Raw genomic sequence first — 22,395 nt, 5'->3', positions numbered from 1 at the left:
ACTGGAGCAAATTAGCAGTGCTCCGCAGAGAAAATGGAAGCAGATTCCAAAGCTGGGGGGCTCTGCAGCCAAAAGACCGCCCTCCCGCGCGAGCCTTCCTCACCCGTGGAACCACCGCTCTACACAGAGCTTCCGAGCGGAGGGAACGAGCTGGACGATAAAAAGTCAGTCTCCGCTGCAGATATCCCGCTCCTGAGCCATGCAGAGCTTTGTGCATCAGGGTCAAGGATTTAAACTGGATCCTCTTCCTAATGGGGAGCCAATGGAGCGACTGGAGCAACCCAGACGCTCGAGCTCGTCTCCCTAGACCAAAGATCGCCCGGGCAGCAGAGTTCTGCACCACCTGAAGGCGCTGGACCAAATAGTCAGGAAGGCCGAGAAAAAGAGCATTGGCATAATTGGTGAAGGCCTAGCCCTTTTTAATATATACGCTAGGGGGGTTAAAGGGGGAAAGACCTCAGAAGTAATAAAGGTCCTTGAACAGGAGCTGGAATCCCTGCCCATAGAACAGTTTATTATCATTGGGGGGGATCTAAACACTACTTTCGAACCCCTGGGACAGGAGGGTAAATTTCTCGCTGAGGAAGAGGACAGTAAATGGGGCATCCCCCAGCTTGAGATTGCTGCAGTCAAAAGATGGAGTACGGTGGCTATTCAAGTGAAGAGCCTCTGTCTAGCCAGAGGGCTCAGAGCTGCAAATGGTCGCACACTCTCTGATCGTGCTGGAAACAACACGTTTGATAATGGGCGGGCATGCAGTAGAATTGATTATTTCCTGATAGATATCAGGGCTTGGAATAAACTGATAGACATGTCCGTAGTGAAAAGAATGGAAAGCGATCATAATCCGCTGTGCATGGTGTTCAGCCCTACATAGAGGAAAGGGGGGGAAGTCCAGAAGATGAAAGGGTGACCCTGGATCTAGTAAGTTCAAATAATCAGCGCCATCTAAAATGGGGAAAGCTAGTAGAGGATGAGAGGAAGCTAGACGAACTTAAGAAAGTAGTAGGAGAGGAAGTAAACCGCCTAAACTCACTCTCACGTAACACCAACTTCCGAGACATTGTGATGGAGGCTCACAACAAACTTTTTCTTACACTTCAAACATTCTTTTTAAAACCAGCAAGTAGTAACAAGGGTAAAAAACACCAAAGTTGTCAGGGGTGGTATGACAAAAGCTGTAGACAGACACGGCACAAACTTAGTAGAGCACTCAAATTGGGGAATGCTGCTGCTGTAAGAGAAGCTAGGGACGTCTACAGATGTACACAAAAGCAAGCAAAGAAGCGGTGGGACGAGGAATTATGGTGCGAGCTTAAACTTGCATGTGCGGCCAAAGACTCAAAGGTATTTTGGTCTAAGGTAAAGTGGGGTAGGGGAGGGTCGGCTGCCTCTCCCCAAAACCATGTTGCCGTGGATGATTGGTTAGAATTTTTTAAACCACAATATGCTCGTAATCAATCGCTAGCTTGTGAAGCTCTGCCACCAACTGTTTATTTCAAGTACAATGTATTTAATGAAGAGGATGCAAGTCTTGCCCTTGACTGTGTAACGGGGGGAAGAGCGCCTGGCATGGATGGTATACCGGCAGATGTTTACTTAAATGACAGAAATGCATGGTGTAAATACTTTTCTTGGCTTGCCAATGCACTGGCAATGGGTGGTGAAGTTCCCCTGTCCTGGAAAGGAGCGGAAATTATACCTGTTTTTAAAAAAGGGGATAAATCCCTTCCCTGCAACTATAGACCTATCAGTCTTATAGATTCTGCCCAGAAACTGATGGGTCGTATGGTTCAGAACAAGCTTCAAGTAAGGATTGATGAAAATAATATTCTGTCTCCATACCAAGCAGGGTTCCGACCTTTGACAAGCTCTGTAGACCAGGTTTTTTACTGTATTGCTTTGTATTGGAGGAATGTCACCCTAAAAAATGGTCCTTTGTATGCTGTCTTGGTGGACCTAAAGTCAGCTTTTGACTTGGTCCCTAGGGACAAGCTTTGGAAAGTCTTAGCCGACGCAGGGATTAGCCAGGAACTCCTCACACTCATTATTCAATTGCATGAAAACAACTATGCCAAAATTAGATGGGGGTCGCAGGGAGAAGTAACTGAGGCCTTCCCGGTAGAGCGCAGGGTGAGGCAAGGTTGCGTACTAGCGCCCACACTGTTCCCGATATACATAAATGGCATAGTAGACTTTCTGAGAATGTCCCCCTCTGATGCCCCAACAATAGCTGGCTCGCGTGTTCCCGTCCTTATGTTTGCGGACGACACGCTTATTTTATCACGAACACCAAGCGGTCTCCAAAAGGCGGTAAATGCATTTGGGGAGTTCTGTGACTTGCGAGGTTTAGAATTAAACACTAGCAAGACAAAGTTTATGTGCATGAACTGCCGGACACTATTTGAGGGTACAATTACCTATAAAGGCACACCCCTTGAGCAAGTAGATGCTTTTACCTACCTTGGAATAACTATTCAGGGGAACATGAAATGGAAGACTCACACTGATACTGCAGTACTAAAGTTTAGTCAAATAGTAGGAGCATTACTATCAAAACACAGAGCTTCTCTAACTAAACCGGTAAATTGTGTGCTTGAGATCTATCAAATGAAAGCAATAAGTGCCAGTTTATACGGTTCAGAGTTATGTAAATGTAAATGTAAATGTATTGGCATTTATATAGCGCACTACTTACCCGTAGGGTCCCAAGGCGCTTCGACCGCTGCGAAACCCTTCCTGGCTTCCCTGAGAGATGGTCCCTTAATGGGTATCTCCAGGGTGAGACCAGGCATCCCCGGCGGTCTGGTGGGGCCGTTAGTGAAGATGAGGCAAGCTAATGCCCAGAGTTGCCGAGTGTGGTCGCTGATCAGAGTGGGCACCGAGGCGAGAGAATTATCGAGTCCGCTGACCCTGGTCCAGAAACCTGCCGCGCCGGGAATCAAACCCTGGTCCCGGGCCGTCCTCTGCTCTCGGGTCTGCCGCCTCTAACCAGTGAGCCACACTACTTAGTAACCTAGCAAACCTGACTATAGCAGAAAATAAGTTCCTTAGGGGTCTGGTAGGGGTGCCGCAAAGTACGCCTACTGTTCCCTTAAAACTGGATCTTGGTAGGAAAAATATTGCGGACCTAGCGAGGTTGCGTCCACTGTTATATTGGAGGCGGCTAATGGTGACCCCGGAGTTAGCCCACTATGCCACAGCGTTGACAGATGTGGATTAATTTGACCAGTTTCATAAAATAGCCTGGTTGAAAGAACTACAAGGGTTATTGACAGAGCTAAAACTAGACCACCTGTGGGGTAACCCAGATGTGTCTTGTTTTCCCTCAAAGACCGAGCTAAAACAGATGTATTGGGAGATGGTTGAATTTTAGAACTTTTGCCAAAGGTACTAGCTGTTCGATGTCGAGACGTTTTATGGACTTAAAAATGTCTCCTCTGTGTGAAGCATATTGGGACCTGATTGAGAAGCCCCACGACAGAAAACTGTACTTTCAGTTTAGAGTTGGATCTCTCCCAGTTAACGTGTTTAAAAAGAATTGGTCTACATCTTGGGATGAGCATTGTTACCACTGCAAAGATAAAGCTGAGCATGTCTCCCATATATTGTTTTGTTGCCCTTTATATGCAAACCCACGGCATAAATGGATAAGACCTGTCTGCCTCAACATGGGGACACGTAACCAAGCGGCGGCACTTAGAATTCTGGAGACTGATTGTTCTCCATTGTTCGTAATTGCTGTTGCAAAGTTCTTGTCCTGGGCTTGGGCGATCCGAAAACGCACTTTGCTAGGAAAAATGCTGTGATGTATTGATGACTATATTTTTAAAAGAGTTTTTATCTGTGAGTTAAAGATCAACGTCGATCTTAATAATGTTTAAAAGCTTACTGTATTCGACTTATAAATGTTTAATTCTTGTTTTAATTTTTTGTATGTAGATTAGTATTTATTGTATAGTGGTAGGGTGGAAATGCTTTTATGACTGATGTCGAATAAAGCTTTGAAATTTGATTTGGACAGAGTATCGGAATGAAGCAGACTACTCCTACCCAGTCAATAGATCAGGGCTTAAACCATCACTGTTTTTTAGCTCACTGCACCATCCCAGCTCAGGACCTGGCTACATGCAAATTAGTCTGTTTCTGTCCCAATGCATGATGGTAACAGGGCAAACCAAACTACCAAGCCAATTCTTATACTGGGAAGGAAACAAGCTTCCGGGGACCGGTTTCTGACATTTCAGCCGTCTTCGGCCCGGCTTGCTTGCATCCTGATGGTGCAATGAGCAAGGGACTCATGTCTGAGTATACCCTACCACACTTAGTGTGGACAAAAGCGATTAAGGAAAAGGGGGTGGTGATGGACAGAGTATCTGAATGAAGCAGACTACTCCTAACCAGTCAATAGATCAGGGCTTAAACCATCACCGTTTTTTAGCTCACTGCACCATTCCAGCTCAGAACCTGGCTACATGCAAATTAGTCTGTTCCTGTTCCAATGCATGATGGGAACAGGGCAAACCAAACTACCAAGCCAATTCTTATACTGGGAAGGAAACTGTTAGACGGACCGGGAGGGTCGGCCGAGATTACGGGGAGAGGTCTCCAGGGAGAGCCGTCTCCAACGACTGTACAGACAAGTAACTTCCCCCCCACAGACGGACACCACACAAGGTTGAAGGTTAACGAGACTTTATATGCAATTCTTAGGTTACGATGGTATGACACAAGGAGGTCTGGACTCAGGGGTCCCCTCGGTTCTGATCTCGGGCTGAGGAAAAGGGTAGCGGGACAGTCTTAGTTACCAATGAGTACAAAATAGCTCTCAATCCTCGAGCTCGGCGTTCTAGATGATCGGGCCGTGGAGGAGCCAAGCAGGTCCCGAGATGGATGAAGGAAGGACGACGGTCCGCGGCGGAGCCTGCAGGTCCCGGTGAAAGATGACGGTTACAACGGTCCGCGGCCACGCCAGCAGATCCCGACGACGATGAAAGATGAAGGTTACGACGGCTGTGGCAGCGCCAACAGGCAGGACGATGGTGCACAGGACAGAGCTACGGCAGCGCCAGTAGTCCGTCCAGGATGAGTTCCTCTTTACGTCTCTCGACTCCAAGATACAACTGCCTTCCTGCTCTGGAGCTGCCCCAGTTATAGGGCTGGTGTGCTTTGATGTCCGGACCCTCGCACTTGGAGGTCGGGAGGTCCGGGATGAGGGAGTCCAGACACCCAGCAGGGGGGTGGAGCCAGCGCCCGGGGAGGCGATGGGCGAGCGGCACTGGGCGGGGGAGAGCCATCGGCACCTCTTTCTCCCATTGACTTGCCAAGTAGCCCGCTCACCTCCTGGGTGGAGGGTGGTGCCGGAATGTCTGAGGCCGGGCTAGGCCCAGGGTTGAGGTCGATCGGGGGCCAGGCGGCCTCGTGGTGAAGTGTCCAAGATGGCGGCCCGGGCTGGGCGCGTGGGCCGGCAGAGGATCGGACCCACGAGGTTAACATGTTCGAGGGCAGGGGTCCCTGAGGGGACGGAGGACGTGCAATGGTGGTGTGTGGTACTTGCGTGACTGGGCTCGGGCCTGGTTGAGCCGGGGGAGAGCGGCCCTTCATGTGGCCTGTCCAACATGCGTCCCCCCCAGCTGAAGGCGGGGAGAGTTACCCATCCTCTTGGGGACTCTCCTCGTCGAGGCGGAAAAACCGGGACAGGCCATCCGCGTTGGCGTGGTCTGACCCAGGCCGGTGTTCGACTGTGAAGTCCATACCTTGCAAGGAGATGGACCAGCGTAGCAATTTTGGGTTTTCCCCCCGCATATGCATCAACCACTGCAGGGGTCGGTGGTCAGTCTGTACCCGAAAGTGGGTGCCAAAAAGGTAGGGCCGGAGTTTCTTGAGGGCCCATACCACAGCGAAGGCTTCCCTCTCTATGGTGCTCCAGCGTTGCTCCCGTGGTAGGAGTCTCCGGCTGATGAAGGCCACCGGTTGATCAAGGCCTTCGGTGTTCACTTGAGACAGGACCGCCCCAATGCCCTGGTCGGAGGCGTCCGTCTGGACGACGAACTCCCGGCTGTAGTCTGGGGCCTGGAGCACAGGAGCGGAACACATGGCGGCCTTCAACTGTTCGAATGCCGCTTGACACTCTGGGGTCCAGTTCACCTTCTTGGGCTGATTCTTTGACGTGAGCTCGGTGAGAGGCCCCACTATGGTACCATAGTCTTTCACGAACCTTCGGTAGTAGCCCGTGAGGCCCAGGAAGGCTCGCACCTCGGTTTGGGTGATAGGGGGCTGCCAGTTCTGGATGGCGGCAATTTTCAGCTGTAGAGGGGCCACTAGGCCGCTTCCCACCTGGTGTCCGAGGTAGGTCACAGACCCTTGTCCAATTTGGCACTTGCTGGCCTTGATCGTAAGGCCAGCTCGCTGAAGGGCTTGCAGCACTGCTCGGAGGTGGTGGAGGTGCTCGGTCCAATGGTGGCTGTACACAGCGATGTCGTCCAGGTAGGCGGCGCTGAACTCTTCGAGCCCCGCCAGGACCTGATTGACGAGCCGTTGGAAAGTCGCTGGGGCATTTTTCATGCCGAAGGGCATGACCGTAAAATGATAGTGGCCATCGGGGGTGGAGAAGGCAGAACGTTCTTGTGCTCGGGGTGTGAGGCCGATCTGCCAATAACCTGCTGTCAGGTCGAAGATGCTGAGGTAGCGGGCAGCTCCCATTCGGTCGACCAGTTCATCTGCCCGGGGGATGGGATGTGCGTCCGTTCTGGTGACTTCATTCAGGCCCCGGTAGTCGACGCAGAACCGGAGTTCTGGTGTGGTTCCGGGGGCGGCTGCTTTGGGGACCAGTACGACCGGGCTGGCCCATGGACTGTCTGAGGGCTCGATGACCCCGAGCATCTTAGCTACTTCCGCCTGGATGCAGGCCCGTACCCGATCAGGTACGCGGTAGGCCCGGTGGCGGATAGGAGGGCTGTCTCCGGTGTCCACATCGTGCACACACCAGGAAGTGACACCTGGGGTGAGGGAGAACAGACTGGCGAACCGTGACAGGAGGGCTTGGCACTCTTGGCGTTGTTCTCTGGTGAGGGTCTCCGAGAGTCGGACCCCATCCACGGAGCCGTCTTGCTCCTGGGTCCGCAAGAGGTCAGGGAGAGGCTCAGAGTCGTCTTCAACCCCATTGTCTGTGGCCATCAGTAGGCTGAGTTCTGTTCGTGCAAAGTGGGGCTTCAGTCTGTTGGTGTGGAGGACTCGGAGTGGATTCCGGGAGGACTCCATATCGATCAGATAGGTGGCAGGACCCTTGCGCTCGATTACTTTGAAGGGTCCCGTCCATTTGTCTTGGAGAGCGCATGGCTCTGTGGGGGACATTACCCATACCTGTTGCCCCGGCTCGAATTCAATGGATGAGGCGTTCTGGTCATACCATTTCTTCATGTCCTCTTGACTGGCCTCTAGGTTGGCTTTTGCTAGGTCTCTGAACCGCCGGGACTGGTTGCGGAGGGTGAGGAGGTACCGGAAGACATCTGGAGGACTCTTGGCCGGAGGCATCTCCCAGCCTTCTTTGATCAGGCTGAGCGGCCCCCGCACTGGGTGCCCATATAGCAGTTCGAATGGGCTGAAGCCTAGGGACTTCTGTGGGACCTCCCGGTAGGCGAAGAGGAGGCACGGCAGCAGCACGTCCCACTGGCGACGAAGGGGCTCTTCCAATCCCCCGATCATCCCTTTTAGCGTGCGATTGAACCGCTCAACAAGTCCGTTTCCTTGGGGGTGATAGGGGGTCGTGAAGCGGTAGGTGACCCCACACTGTTGCCAGAGGGACTTCATGTATTTAGAGATAAAGTTCGTGCCTCTGTCGCTGACGACTTCTCGGGGGAACCCCACACGGGAGAAGATCCCCATCAGGGCCCGGCCGACCACTGGGGCTGTCACGGTCCGGAGAGGAATAGCCTCAGGGTAGCGGGTGGCGTGGTCCACTAGTACCAGGATGAAGCGATGGCCTTGTCTTGTACGCGGGTCCAGGGGTCCCACAATGTCGATTCCGACCCTCTCAAATGGGGTCGTGACTACTGGAAAGGGTTGCAGGGGGGCCTTTAGTTTGCGGCCGCTCTTTCCACTAGCTTGGCACGTGGGGCAAGATCGGCAATGCTGGTGCACATCGTTTCTCATTTTGGGCCAGAAGAAGTGGGTCACTAGGCGGCTGTAGGTTTTATCTTGTCCCAGGTGCCCTGCCAGGGGGACATCGTGGGCCAGATTCAGCAGGAAGTCTCTAAAGCGGAGGGGCACTACTAGTACTCGGTTGGCCCCCAGCTCGGCGATTCGTTGCTCGCTGTACAACAGATCATTGTCCCAGTAGACCCAATGAGTTCCGGAGGTATCCCCTGCGCTTTGGGCGAGCGCTTGTTGTCGGAGTCCCTCGAGGGAGGGACAGGTCTTCTGTTCCTGACGAAATTGTTCTTGTGTGGGTCCCCCTTCTTGAGCCCACTGGTCAAGGTTAGCGAGGTCGGAAGGTTGAGCAAGTTCGAGGGGGATGTCATGGTCGGGGGTCTCGGCTGGGGCGACCGGAGGCGGTGGCGCCGGCCATTCTGGTTCTTCCGGGTGATGGTTGGCACGGGCGGCCATGGACCGGGTGGTGACGCACGCCCAGTCCGGGACGCCCAACATCCCCAAGTGTTCTTTTCGCTCCACGGCTGCCCACGGGGAGCTTTCCAGGTCATTTCCGAGGAGGCAGTCCACGGGGGCGTCGTCTCGGACCGTCACTTTCAACATGCCGGAGACCCCTCCCCACTCAAAGGGGACGCAGGCCATCCGACACAGACTTTCCGAGTTGTCGGCTGATCGCACAGGGCAGAGAATGTTCGGTAGATATTGTTCTGGGGTCACCAGATGACAGCGGACGGCTGTCACACTGGCCCCGGTGTCCCGAAGGGCTTCGGCCCGTTGTCCATTGATGCTCACCCATTGGCTGTACTTCTGGGTGTTAGCGGGTAGGGGGACCCGCGGGACCATGTCTCTTCCCCCTAAGCACGCGAGAGTCATGGCGGCTGGCTCCCACTCTTGATACTCTTGCTCGTCTGTTTCTTGTTCCTCGGAGATCTGTTCTTCCCCTAGTGCCGCGGCGGCCACATGGCGGGGTTTTGGACTCTGATACTGCGGGCAGCTTGGGTCGTTTGCATAGTGGCCGACTCGTTGGCATCGGTGACATGTAACATTGGCTCTGTACCCCGGTCGCGCCGGGGTGCTGCCCCGGTTGGCCGGGGGGGTGGTGCTGGTAGCGGGGGCGGCCGGAGTGTTGTCTCTTCCTCGTCCTTGGCCCCCTCCTCCTCCTCTGGGTCGGTGGTGACCATTGTTGTTCCGGTTCTGCTCGTAGGACCCATTCCGGCCCACTCTGGTGATCTCCCACCGGTCAGCTTCGGCTGCGAGCTGCCGGGGATCGGTTAACTTGCTGTCGAGGAGGTGTTGGCGTAGTTCAATGAAGCAATTGTTGGACAGATGCTCCCATACCATCAGATTGAACAGCTGCTCGTAGGTCGTGACGTTGTTCCCTCTGATCCAGCCTTCGAAGGCTCGGCTAAAGTACGTTACATAGTCCACCCAAGTTGTACCCGGGATGCGTGTGCAGTCTCGGAACCTCTGACGGTACATCTCGGGCGTGAGGCCATAGCGGGTGAGGAGGGCCGCTTTCATATGATCGTAGGAGGTCATCTGGTGGTCTGGGAGCTGTAACAGGGTATCGCGACCCTCATTGAGGAATTTGCCCCATAGGCCGGCTCCCCAATCGTTTCTATCGATCCGGTGCGCAGTCATCGCGATTTCATAGGCCTTAAACCATTGCTGGATGTCGTCTTCTCGAAAATATTCTCGGACAACATCCTTGGGGATGTGTACTTTTTTCTCCGTGGTCCCTGGGGTGTGTGGTCTGTCGGGCACCCCTAACTCTTTATTCTGCTTGCGCAGGTTGATCTCGGCTAGGTTCCGTTCGTGCTCGTACGCTAGTTTCTTTTCCTCGAGCTCCCTTTGCCTCTGTTTCTCCTCTCTTTCTTCTCGGAGACGCAGGTGCTCTAAGTTTATTTTTTGTTCGGCCAACTTGAGTTCTACGTCCATCTTGAGTCGGGCCATTTCTAGTTCGTGTAGTCGGGTTTTTTCTCTTTCTTGGATCTCGTCTTGCGAGAGACTGGTTCTTTGCCCCTCCGGGGCCGTGTTGGTATTTTTCGCGGTGCTTTGCTCGGGGGCTTCGACATCCCCGGTCTCTGCCCAAGATTCTAGGGCATGCTTAAAATCGTCCTTGGTGCTTAGTCCGGTGGTAGCGATACCTAGTTCGATGCAGAACTGCTTTAGTTCACGATGGCTGTACTCCTCTAGTTTTTCCATTTGGAACTTCTCAGTTGATCCGCTCTCTTTAGTTGACATTGTGGTTCGTTGTGGGGTGAGCTACTCTCTGTACGTTATGCGGTGATTCGGATCGCGCCGCTGGCCACCAATGTTAGACGGACCGGGAGGGTCGGCCGAGATTACGGGGAGAGGTCTCCAGGGAGAGCCGTCTCCAACGACTGTACAGACAAGTAACTTCCCCCCCACAGACGGACACCACACAAGGTTGAAGGTTAACGAGACTTTATATGCAATTCTTAGGTTACGATGGTATGACACAAGGAGGTCTGGACTCAGGGGTCCCCTCGGTTCTGATCTCGGGCTGAGGAAAAGGGTAGCGGGACAGTCTTAGTTACCAATGAGTACAAAATAGCTCTCAATCCTCGAGCTCGGCGTTCTAGATGATCGGGCCGTGGAGGAGCCAAGCAGGTCCCGAGATGGATGAAGGAAGGACGACGGTCCGCGGCGGAGCCTGCAGGTCCCGGTGAAAGATGACGGTTACAACGGTCCGCGGCCACGCCAGCAGATCCCGACGACGATGAAAGATGAAGGTTACGACGGCTGTGGCAGCGCCAACAGGCAGGACGATGGTGCACAGGACAGAGCTACGGCAGCGCCAGTAGTCCGTCCAGGATGAGTTCCTCTTTACGTCTCTCGACTCCAAGATACAACTGCCTTCCTGCTCTGGAGCTGCCCCAGTTATAGGGCTGGTGTGCTTTGATGTCCGGACCCTCGCACTTGGAGGTCGGGAGGTCCGGGATGAGGGAGTCCAGACACCCAGCAGGGGGGTGGAGCCAGCGCCCGGGGAGGCGATGGGCGAGCGGCACTGGGCGGGGGAGAGCCATCGGCACCTCTTTCTCCCATTGACTTGCCAAGTAGCCCGCTCACCTCCTGGGTGGAGGGTGGTGCCGGAATGTCTGAGGCCGGGCTAGGCCCAGGGTTGAGGTCGATCGGGGGCCAGGCGGCCTCGTGGTGAAGTGTCCAAGATGGCGGCCCGGGCTGGGCGCGTGGGCCGGCAGAGGATCGGACCCACGAGGTTAACATGTTCGAGGGCAGGGGTCCCTGAGGGGACGGAGGACGTGCAATGGTGGTGTGTGGTACTTGCGTGACTGGGCTCGGGCCTGGTTGAGCCGGGGGAGAGCGGCCCTTCATGTGGCCTGTCCAACAGAAACAAGCTTCCGGGGACCGGTTTCTGGCATTTCAGCCGTCTTCGGCCCGGCTTGCTTGAATCCTGATGGTGCAATGAGCAAGGGACTCACGTCTGAGCATACCATACCACACTTAGTGTGGACAAAAGCGATTAAGGAAAAGGGGGTGGTGATGGACAGAGTATCTGAATGAAACAGACTACTCCTACCCAGTCAATAGATCAGGGCTTAAACCATCACCGTTTTTTAGCTCACTGCACCATCCCAGCTCAGAACCTGGCTACATGCAAATTAGTCTATTCCTGTCCCAATGCATGATGGGAACAGGGCAAACCAAACTACCAAGCCAATTCTTATACTGGGAAGGAAACAAGCTTCCGGGGACCGGTTTCTGGCATTTCAGCCGTCTTCGGCCCGGCTTGCTTGAATCCTGATGGCTTTTGACCACACTATGTGTGGTAGGGTATACTCAGACGTGAGTCCCCTGCTCATTGCACCATCAGAATTCAAGCAAGCCAGGCCGAAGACGGCTGAAATGCCAGAAACAGGTCCCCGGAAGCTTGTTTCCTTCCCAGTTTAAGAATTGGCTTGGTAGTTTCCACCCAGCGACCCACGGCCTGCTGGGTGGAGATCAAGCTCCCGGCCCGGTCCCTGCTTCCAAACTCTAGCCCCAGCCGGGGAGAGCCTCCCTGGGCCCCGGTGAACGCCCGGACCCTCGGCTGGCTTGCAGGAAAGGGGAAGCTCTAGCACCCCATGGCCTTCCGGACAGAGCTAAAGCCCCGGGCCCGGTCCCTGCTTCCGAACCCTAGCCAGGCTGGGGAAAACCTCCCTGGGCCCCGATGAAGGCCCAGGACCTCCGCTGCCTTGCAGGACGGAGCTCGCGCCCCAGGCCTAGGACCAGCTTCTGAACCCTATCCAGGCCGGGGAGAGCCTCTCTGGGGCCCCGCTGGCCCCCATGTCTCCAACACCCGGACCCTCGGCCGGAACCATAGAGGGTTAAGCCCAGTCCACGTCCTCTCCCAGACGGCCTGCCCGGGCAGCTCATTTTCCCCGACTATTAAGTACCCACGTAGTGGGGGCTTATAGAATTTTGGGGGAAGGACAAAAATTGGAGTTAGCCAGGCCGCCAGCCCGCAGGGCCATCTGGTCACCCTGCCCGCAGGGCCATCTGGTCACCCTGCCCACAGGGTCATCTGGTCACCCTGCCCGCAGGGCCATCTGGTCACCCTGCTCGCAGGGCCATCTGGTCACCCTGCTCACAGGGCCATCTGGTCACCCTGCTCGCAGGGCCATCTGGTCACCCTGCTCGCAGGGCCATCTGGTCACCCTGCTCGCAGGGCCATCTGGTCACCCTGCCCGCAGGGCCATCTGGTCGTGCGACCAGATGGCCCGGGACGACCCAGCGCCCAGATGGCCTAGGAGGGTGCCGTACCCAGTCGCTCTTGCAGTCCGGGGAGGGTGAGCAGGCGCACCAAGGCAGCCGCTCTGGAGGTTCCTTCCCCCGGGTGGCTGCTGCTCACCTCCCTGCCCGACTTGCTCGGGAGAATCGGGAAGGGGAGGCCATCGCGTCACCCTGCCGACCCGCGAGGGATGGCGGCCCCCGTCCCCGCACCCCGGTGGGGCAAAGACAGGAGGGGGAGGCCCCCGTGCCGAAGGGCACGCAGTGGAGACAGCCTCCCACAGACCAGTGTTACCCCCTCCGCATCCCTCTCACCGGCCTGACGGCAGAGGGATCCACCCCTGCTGGGGTGGAGGGAGGGGTCCGCGGGCACCCATGCACGGAGAGACAAAAGCTTGGATCAGAGGATGACTTTCAATAGATCGCAGCGAGGTAGCTGCTCTGCTACTTACGAAACCCTGACCCAGAATCAGGTAGTCTACGAATGATTTAGCACCGGGTGCCCCACGAACATGCGGTGCACTAAGGTCAAAGGAGGCGGCCCCCTTCCGTCCGCGCTCCGGCCCCCAAGCGGGCAGCTCTACGCACCGGCCCCCCGAGAGAGGCCGGCAATCCCAATGGATCCTCGTTAAAGAATTTAAAGTATACTCATTCCAATTACAGGGCCTCAAAAAAGTCCTTATTCTTCGTCACTACCTCCCCGAGGAGGGAGTGGGTAATTTACACACCTGCTGCCTTCCTTGGATGTAGTAGCCGTTTCTCAGGCTCCCTCTCCGGAATCGAACCCTGATTCCCTGTTACCCGTGGTTACCATGGTAGGCACAGAAAGTACCATTGAAAGGGCAGACATCCGAATGTATTGTCGCCGTCACAGGGACGTGCGATCGTCCCAAGGTTATCTAGAGTCACCAAAGCAGCTGGGCAAGCCCGGATTGGTCTTGGTCTGATAAATACACGCATTCCGAGAGGTGAGCGCTCGTCAGCATGTATTAGCTCTAGAAGTACCACAGTTATCCAAGTAACAGATGGAGCGATCAAAGGAACAATAACTGATTTAATGAGCCATTCGCAGTTTCACTGTACCGGCCGTGTGTACTTACACGTGCATGGCTTAATCTTTGAGACAAGCATATGCTACTGGCAGGATCAACCAGGTAGCCACACCTGATGACGGGGTGGGAGCCGCGTGCCCATCTCCCCAACCGGAAACCTTCACGCACCCCTCCATCTCTCAGGAGCCTGTCAGGGGGAAGGAGCCCGCCCGCCTGGGCAGGAGGGCTCGCTGCAGGGGTGTGGAGAGGAGCAGTTGCATGGGCACCAGCAGGCCCAGCCGCATTCCCCGGGAGGAAGAGGTAGGCCGAGGCGCAGCCTGAGCGAGACGCAGGGGTGCCGGGGCCCGGCGGCGGCAGAACTGCTGTGGAAACGTGCTGGGTGGAGAGGGGTGATGGCGTGGCGCACGGGGCCCGTGGACCTGCCGGCCACGCAGCATTCGCAGGGACTGGCGTAACCTGACCCCTTCCACTCGGGTCAGGCCACTGGGGGGCACGAACTGCCGGGGCCACTCAGCCTTCGCTCTGCTAGGTAGGGTGAACAGCCTACCGCCAGGCGGCAGGCACTCCCTCGAGTCGGACAGTCCATGCGGGGTGGAAGCTCTTTGCTTGAAACAACAGCAGAGGCTGGCCAAGCAGTCCATCCCTAAATGGACCGAGAGTGCCCAATCGATCAGAGTACAGCCAGGGCATTCCCTGGCAGCAAAAAAAGGGAAATTGGTTCCTTTCTGTGGTTCCTAAATCAAAGCACGAGATACTTAATAAAATAAGACACCAAAAAACTTTTCTGACCTCAATGATATATATCCTAACATGTCCCAAAATTATTTCAAAAACATATTATTCTTAAAAATCATATTTATTAAAAGCTTAAAGTAGCAGCATGGTATAGGTAACAATTTTACATATAAAAAACACAATCACATTGCATTAAAGTTCAACACATTTACATGTAAACAATGATTAAAAGTAGCCAAATTGTTGACGCGTTTCGGTGTTTAAGATAGATGGTACACCTTCCTCAGGACTACAGTAAAAATTCTTCAATACAATACGCAGTATTCAATGTGCGGTGACAGCATAAATCCTGGGGATAGATTAATCTTATCCACTGTTAGGATTCTGTTTCTTTCCTTTGAGTGACTCTGTACTTTATAGTAGGAGCGTTGGGTTTCCTACTTTATATCAATTTAGAAGACTCAGGGTATTCATAAGATAGGGCGTCCTTCCATTCCTCACCCTTGCTTTAGCCTGATGGAAACGAAGTGCTTCTTTTTTGTATTTGAAGCAGGTTCCTTTTATCTCCGTAGTCAGAGACACACGCCGCCTCCCTGGTAACCCGGTCTCCAGCGTCCCTGGCAGGCCGCCCTGCACAGGGGGTATGCTTGCTTAGCATCCCCTGCCTGCCTGCCTGCCCCCGGGGCAAGCAGACTCAGAGAAAAAGGACCATTGGGAAGGGGCAGAGAGGCAGGTGCATACCCAGACCCTGGGGGCTCTGGCAGGCGGGCCCCAGGACTGCCTTCCCCCTCTCAGCATGGCCGAACCTCACGGAGGTCTGCCTGAGCAATCTCGGAGAAAAAGCACCATCGGCAAGGGGCTGAGAGGCAGGAGAGTCCCGGGTCCCTGGGGGCTCGTCGTGTGGGCCCCGGGACTGCATTCCCCCTCTCAGCATAACCGGACCTCACAGAGGTCTGCCTGAGCAAACTCGGAGAAAAGGGACCATCTGCAAGGGGCTGAGAGGCAGGAGCGTTCCCGGGCCCCTGGGGACCTTGGCCGGCGGGCCCCGGGACTACCTACCCCCTCTCAACATAGCCAGACCTCACGGAGGTCTGCCTGAGAAAACTCTGAGAAAAGGGACCATCTGCAAGGGGCTGAGAGGCAGGAGCGTCCCCGGGCCCCTGGGGGCCCTGGCGGGCGGGCCCCGGGACTACCTTTCCCCTCTCAGCATAACCAGACCTCCCGGAGGTCTGCCTGAGCAAATGCGGAGAAAAAGGACCTTCGGCAAGGGGCTGAGAGGCAGGAGCGTCCACAGGCCCCTGGGGGCCCCGGGACTACCTTCCCCATCTCAGCATGGCCGGACCTCACGGAGGTCTGCCTGAGCAAACTCAAAGAAAAAGGACCATCGGCAAGGGGCTGAGAGGCAGTGGAAGAGGCGGCTGCATGCCTGCAGATATGGCCAGATCAGTACTTGGCTGTTTCGGTTCTTCAGTGGGGCTAGAATAGAAGCTGTTAAGGGCAGGGGCTTAACTCCCATTGGTGCAGCAGGTGCAGTGGCACCAGGTCCCAGATGCCTTAAAGGCCCACTGAACCCTGATAACTGCTGTTTGTCACAATTCAAACAGAGGCCTGAGGGGCCCACAGGACAATGATTATTGCGGTTTTCCACAGTCCAAACAGAGGGCAGAGGTCACATTTCCCTCTTGCCTTGAGGCCCAGGGCACACTGGCGAGGCCACTGGTTACGGATGCAGTGGGGAAGAGTTGGCGAGACAGGTGGATTATATAAACAGCTGGACGATGACTTCATGCCTGGGTATTAAAGTATTCATTGCAATTAAAGACTGAAGCAGGAATAGATCTCATAATATAGGAAGGCCTATGTACAAATGCAGCTCGATTGGCGGCTGCCTTTTAACTTCTCACTTCTCACCTCTCCTAATTTACAGGTTTATTTTAGATGCAGACATAAATCGTGACCTATGAAAATGTTTATCTATCTTTAGGTTCAAATGACCCATCTTTTCCATATGCAAGTATCAGACAGGTCGGGAACGCCTAATGGCTTTGAACTTGATAAAGCCACATTAATCACTGGTCTTGAAATACAAATGGCAGCATTAGGCACGCAGAGGTGTATTCTACGTAATCTCATTATGTTTAGGGTACAGGAGGGTGTTTAGGGCATAAAGCACTTTGACAAAAACATTTCTGCCACCATAGAAATTCAATCTTCCTTGTCCTACCCTAGTATACAAGTAGTACCACATTCTTTGTATACTTGAATTAAATAGGCACACAAAATAGTACCGTATTTAAAGGCCCAGTTCAGAATTACATAGAAGGTGCACTGTCCCAGACTACACAACGGTGCAGTTTTCAGTGGGTGCTATCATCCCACACAGGGGGAGTACACCAGAATATGCTGGAAAAAACATGTGGTGCCCCAACGTAGGCGCAGTTGTAAACCACCAGTCTGCTTACATAGTAAAGCGTCTGGCTGCTATTAAATGAGGTGGCACGTTTCCCCTGCATATGTTAAGAAACAAGGGTGAGTAGAAACCTTTTGGGTCGAGAAAAAAATAAGACATTAATATTGTGATTTTTTTGCCAATTAGCCAGTTTGCAAGCACTAACACTTCTCTGTGTAAAGTTATTTCGGCACAATAACGCCATGAAAGATACATAAAAATACATAATACATTTTGTATATAGAGGAATAAATGATTTTTCAGGTATATTGTGCGGCTAGGAAATCGATAATAAAATCTATAATTTAGTTAAAAAGGCATATAATAATTATTTACAACAATTAAAAAAATACTAATAGACTGTAAAATTCATAGATATACACAACAAGTTAATAAGATCAGAGTACAGCACATAAGAATCAGTACAGGGGAAAGAAAGTATTCACAGTATAATTACTTTTATAAAGTCAAGCCCTTCTTCTTACATATAAAACTTATTGCAAATAAGAATCTTCTAACACCAAAGACAATCACTTGTCTAGTATCCGACTTACTAATCCTAAACGCCTCTTTGCATGATCGCACTCCTAAAATATTGCACACTGGCTTTATCCATTTTTTCCTTGCTATTTCATAAGCTGGGCAAAAAAAGAGGATATGTTGTTCATATTCCTTTGTACAATTTTGGCACAGTGTACATAGCTCACTAATCCTCGCTTCACTCAACCTGGACCACCTAGCTAGAGTTGTGTTGGTTTACAACATTCCGTATCTAAATTTCATGTATAGACTTTTAGCCAGGGGTGGTCGGACCTTGTCTAAAAAGGCCTCAAAATGGGGAGTATCCTTGAACTCAAAGAAATTACTTATCATTGGTCCGCCAGTGCAGCCATTGGACAAGCTTTGTGCAATGTAAGCCCAAGAGGTAGTTTTCAACACTTGTTTTGAATTAGGGCGTCACACTTGAAGGGTCTTCCCAAAACTGGGACAACCCAATCCTATTTAACCATGTGCTCACATGTTTAAGCCATACATTGGTGTTATACAAATCCAAACTCATTATTTCTTGAAATCCGTTTCTATAGTCTGATAACTCTGGTGTACACCAGAGTCTGACCCAAAAAGATAATGGTCGTAGAATAGCATAGTGATCTGAGCGCTTCATATTTAGATAAAACATTAAGGGTGGGGTACTTTTTGGTAGCTTTAAAAGGCTCCTATAAAAATAATTTTCACTAATTGTGAAAGCATTCCTAGATGTAGGCCCCCATATTTCGGGCCCATATAACGCCGCAGACTGGGCTTTGAACTTGAAAACTTCCAGTGCCGGGGAAACAGCTTAACTAGAGCTCGCCCCATCCTTTTTTAGGATCGGTAAAATATTCTGAGTAAGGATCATTTTACTCTTCTCTGCTTGGGTCTTCCATGAGAGTTTTGAATCAAGCAAGACTCCCAAGTAGGTAAAATTCTGTACTAATTCTAGTTTTTGATCATTTAACCCCTTCCATGCTCATGCCGAGCTCAGCTCGTCATGAGGCACAGTGGAGCTGTGCTGATGACGAGCTGAGCTCGTCATGAACAATGGGGAATCTCAAGTAACAGCACAGGAGGGAAAAATGCACAGCAGCGATGTGGTTAAAAACAGATTCCCCCTAAATGTTTTGTGAGGGTTTATGGCCATACATTTAGTCTTGTTTTTATTGATCTCTAGGCCCTTACTATTGCAATATGATTGGAATGAGTTTAAAAGGGTTTGTAGACCTGCGGGTGTCTGTGAGATTAATATTGTATCATCTGCGAATAAAAGGGCAGAAACCCTTTCTCCGTTTAACTTGGGTGAATCATTATTACAGCCCTCTGAGTGAGACGGGATATCGTTTACGAACAGTGAAAATAGCATAGGAGCCAACACACATCCTTGGCAGGATCCACGCTCAATCGGGATAGCTTTTGTTAGTTCGCCATTTGGTCCCCATCTCAATTTTGCAAAATTATTTGCATGCAATCTTATAATCTGGTGAAGCAGACAGGCAGGTAGCCCCTGTGAATATAGAGATTCCCATAAAAGATCGCGTGAAACTAAATCAAAGGCGGCCCTGAGGTCTACAAAAGCTATGTAAAGATGCCCTTTCCTTATGTGTACATACTTCCAACATAAGCAAAAAAATCGAAAAACTTGATCAACAGTGCTTACTCTGCGCCTAAAACCAGATTGGAATTTGGTGAGTACAGAATTTTCTTCCAACCATCAGTTCATACATGCTAAAATATGCCTCGCATATATTTTTTGTAAAATATCCATTAAACTAATCGGGCGATAGTTGGAAGGCTCAGTCCTATCGCCCTTTTTAAAAATTAAAACGATTTCCGCAACCCTCCAACTATCCGGAAAATCTGCACCAACTACTAGTATATTACACAAATGGTTAATATAAGCGCCAGACGCAAATTTCATGTTTGTATAAATTGCCTGGGACCTTATCCAAGCCTGGTGCCTTGCCGCTTTTTATTGCATTAATTGCTAGCTCTGTTTCCTCTATATCAAACTCTAACATACTTTCACTAATTATAAACGAAGGTGAATCCCTTTCCCGTGCCCCTGAACATTCAGGCGCTTTGTAGAGTTGTGAGAAGTGATCAACCCAGGTCAATTCGTCAAGGAACACATCCTTGACCACTCTTCCGGTGTGATTCCCATTTGTCACCAGTCTCCAGAACCCAACATGATCCTTGCTTTTAGCTGCCATTAACAAATCCAACCAACTTTCCTCATGCCAGTTAGTTCTCGCTTTCGCTTGGATCACTTTATATTCTTTCCTCGCCACCTTAATCTCTTCAGGGGATTTACTTTTTATTGCCACTAGAAGTTTAGCCTTACTGGTACGGCAATCCTTACCATACCATGGTTTGCTATTTAATAGATTATTTGTCTTTTGATGGGTTTTTTCCGGCATTTTCGTTACCAAGGATAGTAAGGATTTAAAAAACCCATTGTGTAAGTCGATGAAAGTGTTGCCTTCCAATGATGTACTTCTATAACTTGAGAAAGTGTCAGCTAAAAGTGTATAAATACTTATTAACCCTATCCTCCTCATAAAAGATATCACCAAGGCCTATAATTGGTTCGTAATTACAATTTAGGTCTCCGCCTAATATCATACTTGGTTTCTCCTACAAACTATTTAGGAAGCTATCCAGCTTTTCCAATGTCGCTGACTCCTTGGACGAACAGGAGGGTCTATTGTAAACATTAAATAAATATAGCACCCTTCCTTCGTTCGTAGTAATTTTTAAGCCAAGTATATCAACTGAATCGATATCTAATATTGTAATGCGGACCTCAAGTGTTACTTTTACCAATATTGTGAGTCCCCCCCGATGGCCTGCCTCAATATTATTGGTCCTGTATCCTACTCTGTGCGGTGTACTTAGCGCCCAAGTTTCTTGTAGGAAACAAATATCGCTTGTTTCTATGTAATTACACCAGTCTGGGTCGATTAGATTTTTCGATAGCCCCGCTATATTCCATGATATTGGTTTACGGGAGTACCTCCACTATTGACTCTTTATTGGTCATCTATGATTACATCTTTAGTACAAATATCCGCTCCAAGTAATACTCCTTCATCAACTGAATTCAATGCCGTTATTTGTCTCTCTATAAGCCCTGCTCCCAATTCATCGTTTCCCATCTCCTGGACATTAGTTTGTGGTTGGTTGCTAGTGGGACATTCATCTCCTTTTCCCCAAACTCTTTCGGGTTGACATAGGCCCACCACCTGCCATACCTAAGTCGGAGGCGCCGGAGTGGAAGAGCCAAACAGCCCTCCCATCCAGTGAGCCTCCCACAATCTCCAAATCATTACCTGTGACCGTTGGTTACAATAGTCAATCGACCGTCTCCAGAGTTGAAAGTTCTTGGAATCTATTAGAAGTGTGGAGAGGAAGGAGGGTTTCGGGATTCCTATACCTTCGCTCACTAGTGGGTCTGTAAAAGTATTCCAATGGGAGGGCTTGAATATTCGTATTGGCTTTCTGGCACTCATCACATATTCTCAGAAGATGGCGAACAGTATGGGGACGTTTAAAATGAACAACTATACAGTCCCCATCAATATCATTCCTCTGTTCACCCACCCAGCTTACCCTACGCACCATAATGATCTCATTTATTTTTTGTGGATTGAATCCTTTATATTTCTGCAGCCAGTCCACCACCTTATTCCTGAGACTATACCATGTTTCAGATTGGTCCCCCCTTAAAGCAGGTACACCGGTTAGTACTAAAACATAGGGGCACGCGGCTGGGGGCAATCTTAGGTTATCACTGTTAGGGGTTACATTACATTTGTTAGGATTTGATGTGGGTAATGCTAAATTACAATTACTGAGGTAGTCTGTCCTCCCTATAGTCTGGTCAATCCTTTCACCTAAGCCAGGAACGTTAATCCGCAGTTATTTTATCTTTTGGTGGTTGGGCTCCCTCTCCTACAGTATCTGTTTCAGACATGGTAACTAACCCTGTCTGAGTCAGGGAATTTCTTTTTGGAGTCACTTCTTGGTTTTTACCATAGTTTGTTATTTGATCAACAAGTAATTTGGCGCAATTCTCAAGATTGTCTTTCCCACTTTGATCATAATATCTAGTTTAACAATAGCCTGGTTTATGTTATAAATGTTATCATCCAGGTCCTTCAATCTGGTGGTCATGAGATTATTTATTTGCGCCTGTACCGATTCTAAGGTAGACTTAAAAATATCTGCAACAGTAGATTCTAATGTTTCGACCATACTGTCAGCTCCGTTGGGAAAAGGGGGGTAAATTATCTCGGTTTGGGTTCCAAAAGTTCTACTTCTAGGACTCATATGCTCATTTAATTCTGCCTGATTTTTGGGGCGCGTCTTCGTCCCTCCCACACCTCCCTTTTTATTGTAGGTTATTTTCCCTTGCAATGAAGACTTTGGTTTGCTTTTTTCCTGCATTCCTTGTTTTGCCCCACGTTGTCTAGTTGCCATCGGAGAAATTGGAGACGCGTCTAACTCCGACTGATTTTTATCGTTTATTAATGGATATCCCCACATAGGGCTCTCTACAATATGCACAGGGGATGTAGTCAGCTCGCTCGCAGATTTATGTGATGCGTCTGTAAGAGCCAGTGCACCGGCATCATTATATATTTGTAACTTTGATGGATCTAAAGATAGCCTCCTTTCATCAAGAGCAATTTCATGGCTTATAAATGATTCAGATCTCTAGTT

The sequence above is a fragment of the Lissotriton vulgaris genome, chromosome 1_1, assembly GCF_964263255.1.
Source record: "Lissotriton vulgaris chromosome 1_1, aLisVul1.2, whole genome shotgun sequence".
Taxonomy (NCBI): domain Eukaryota; kingdom Metazoa; phylum Chordata; class Amphibia; order Caudata; family Salamandridae; genus Lissotriton; species Lissotriton vulgaris.
This window is presented reverse-complemented; position numbering follows the sequence as displayed.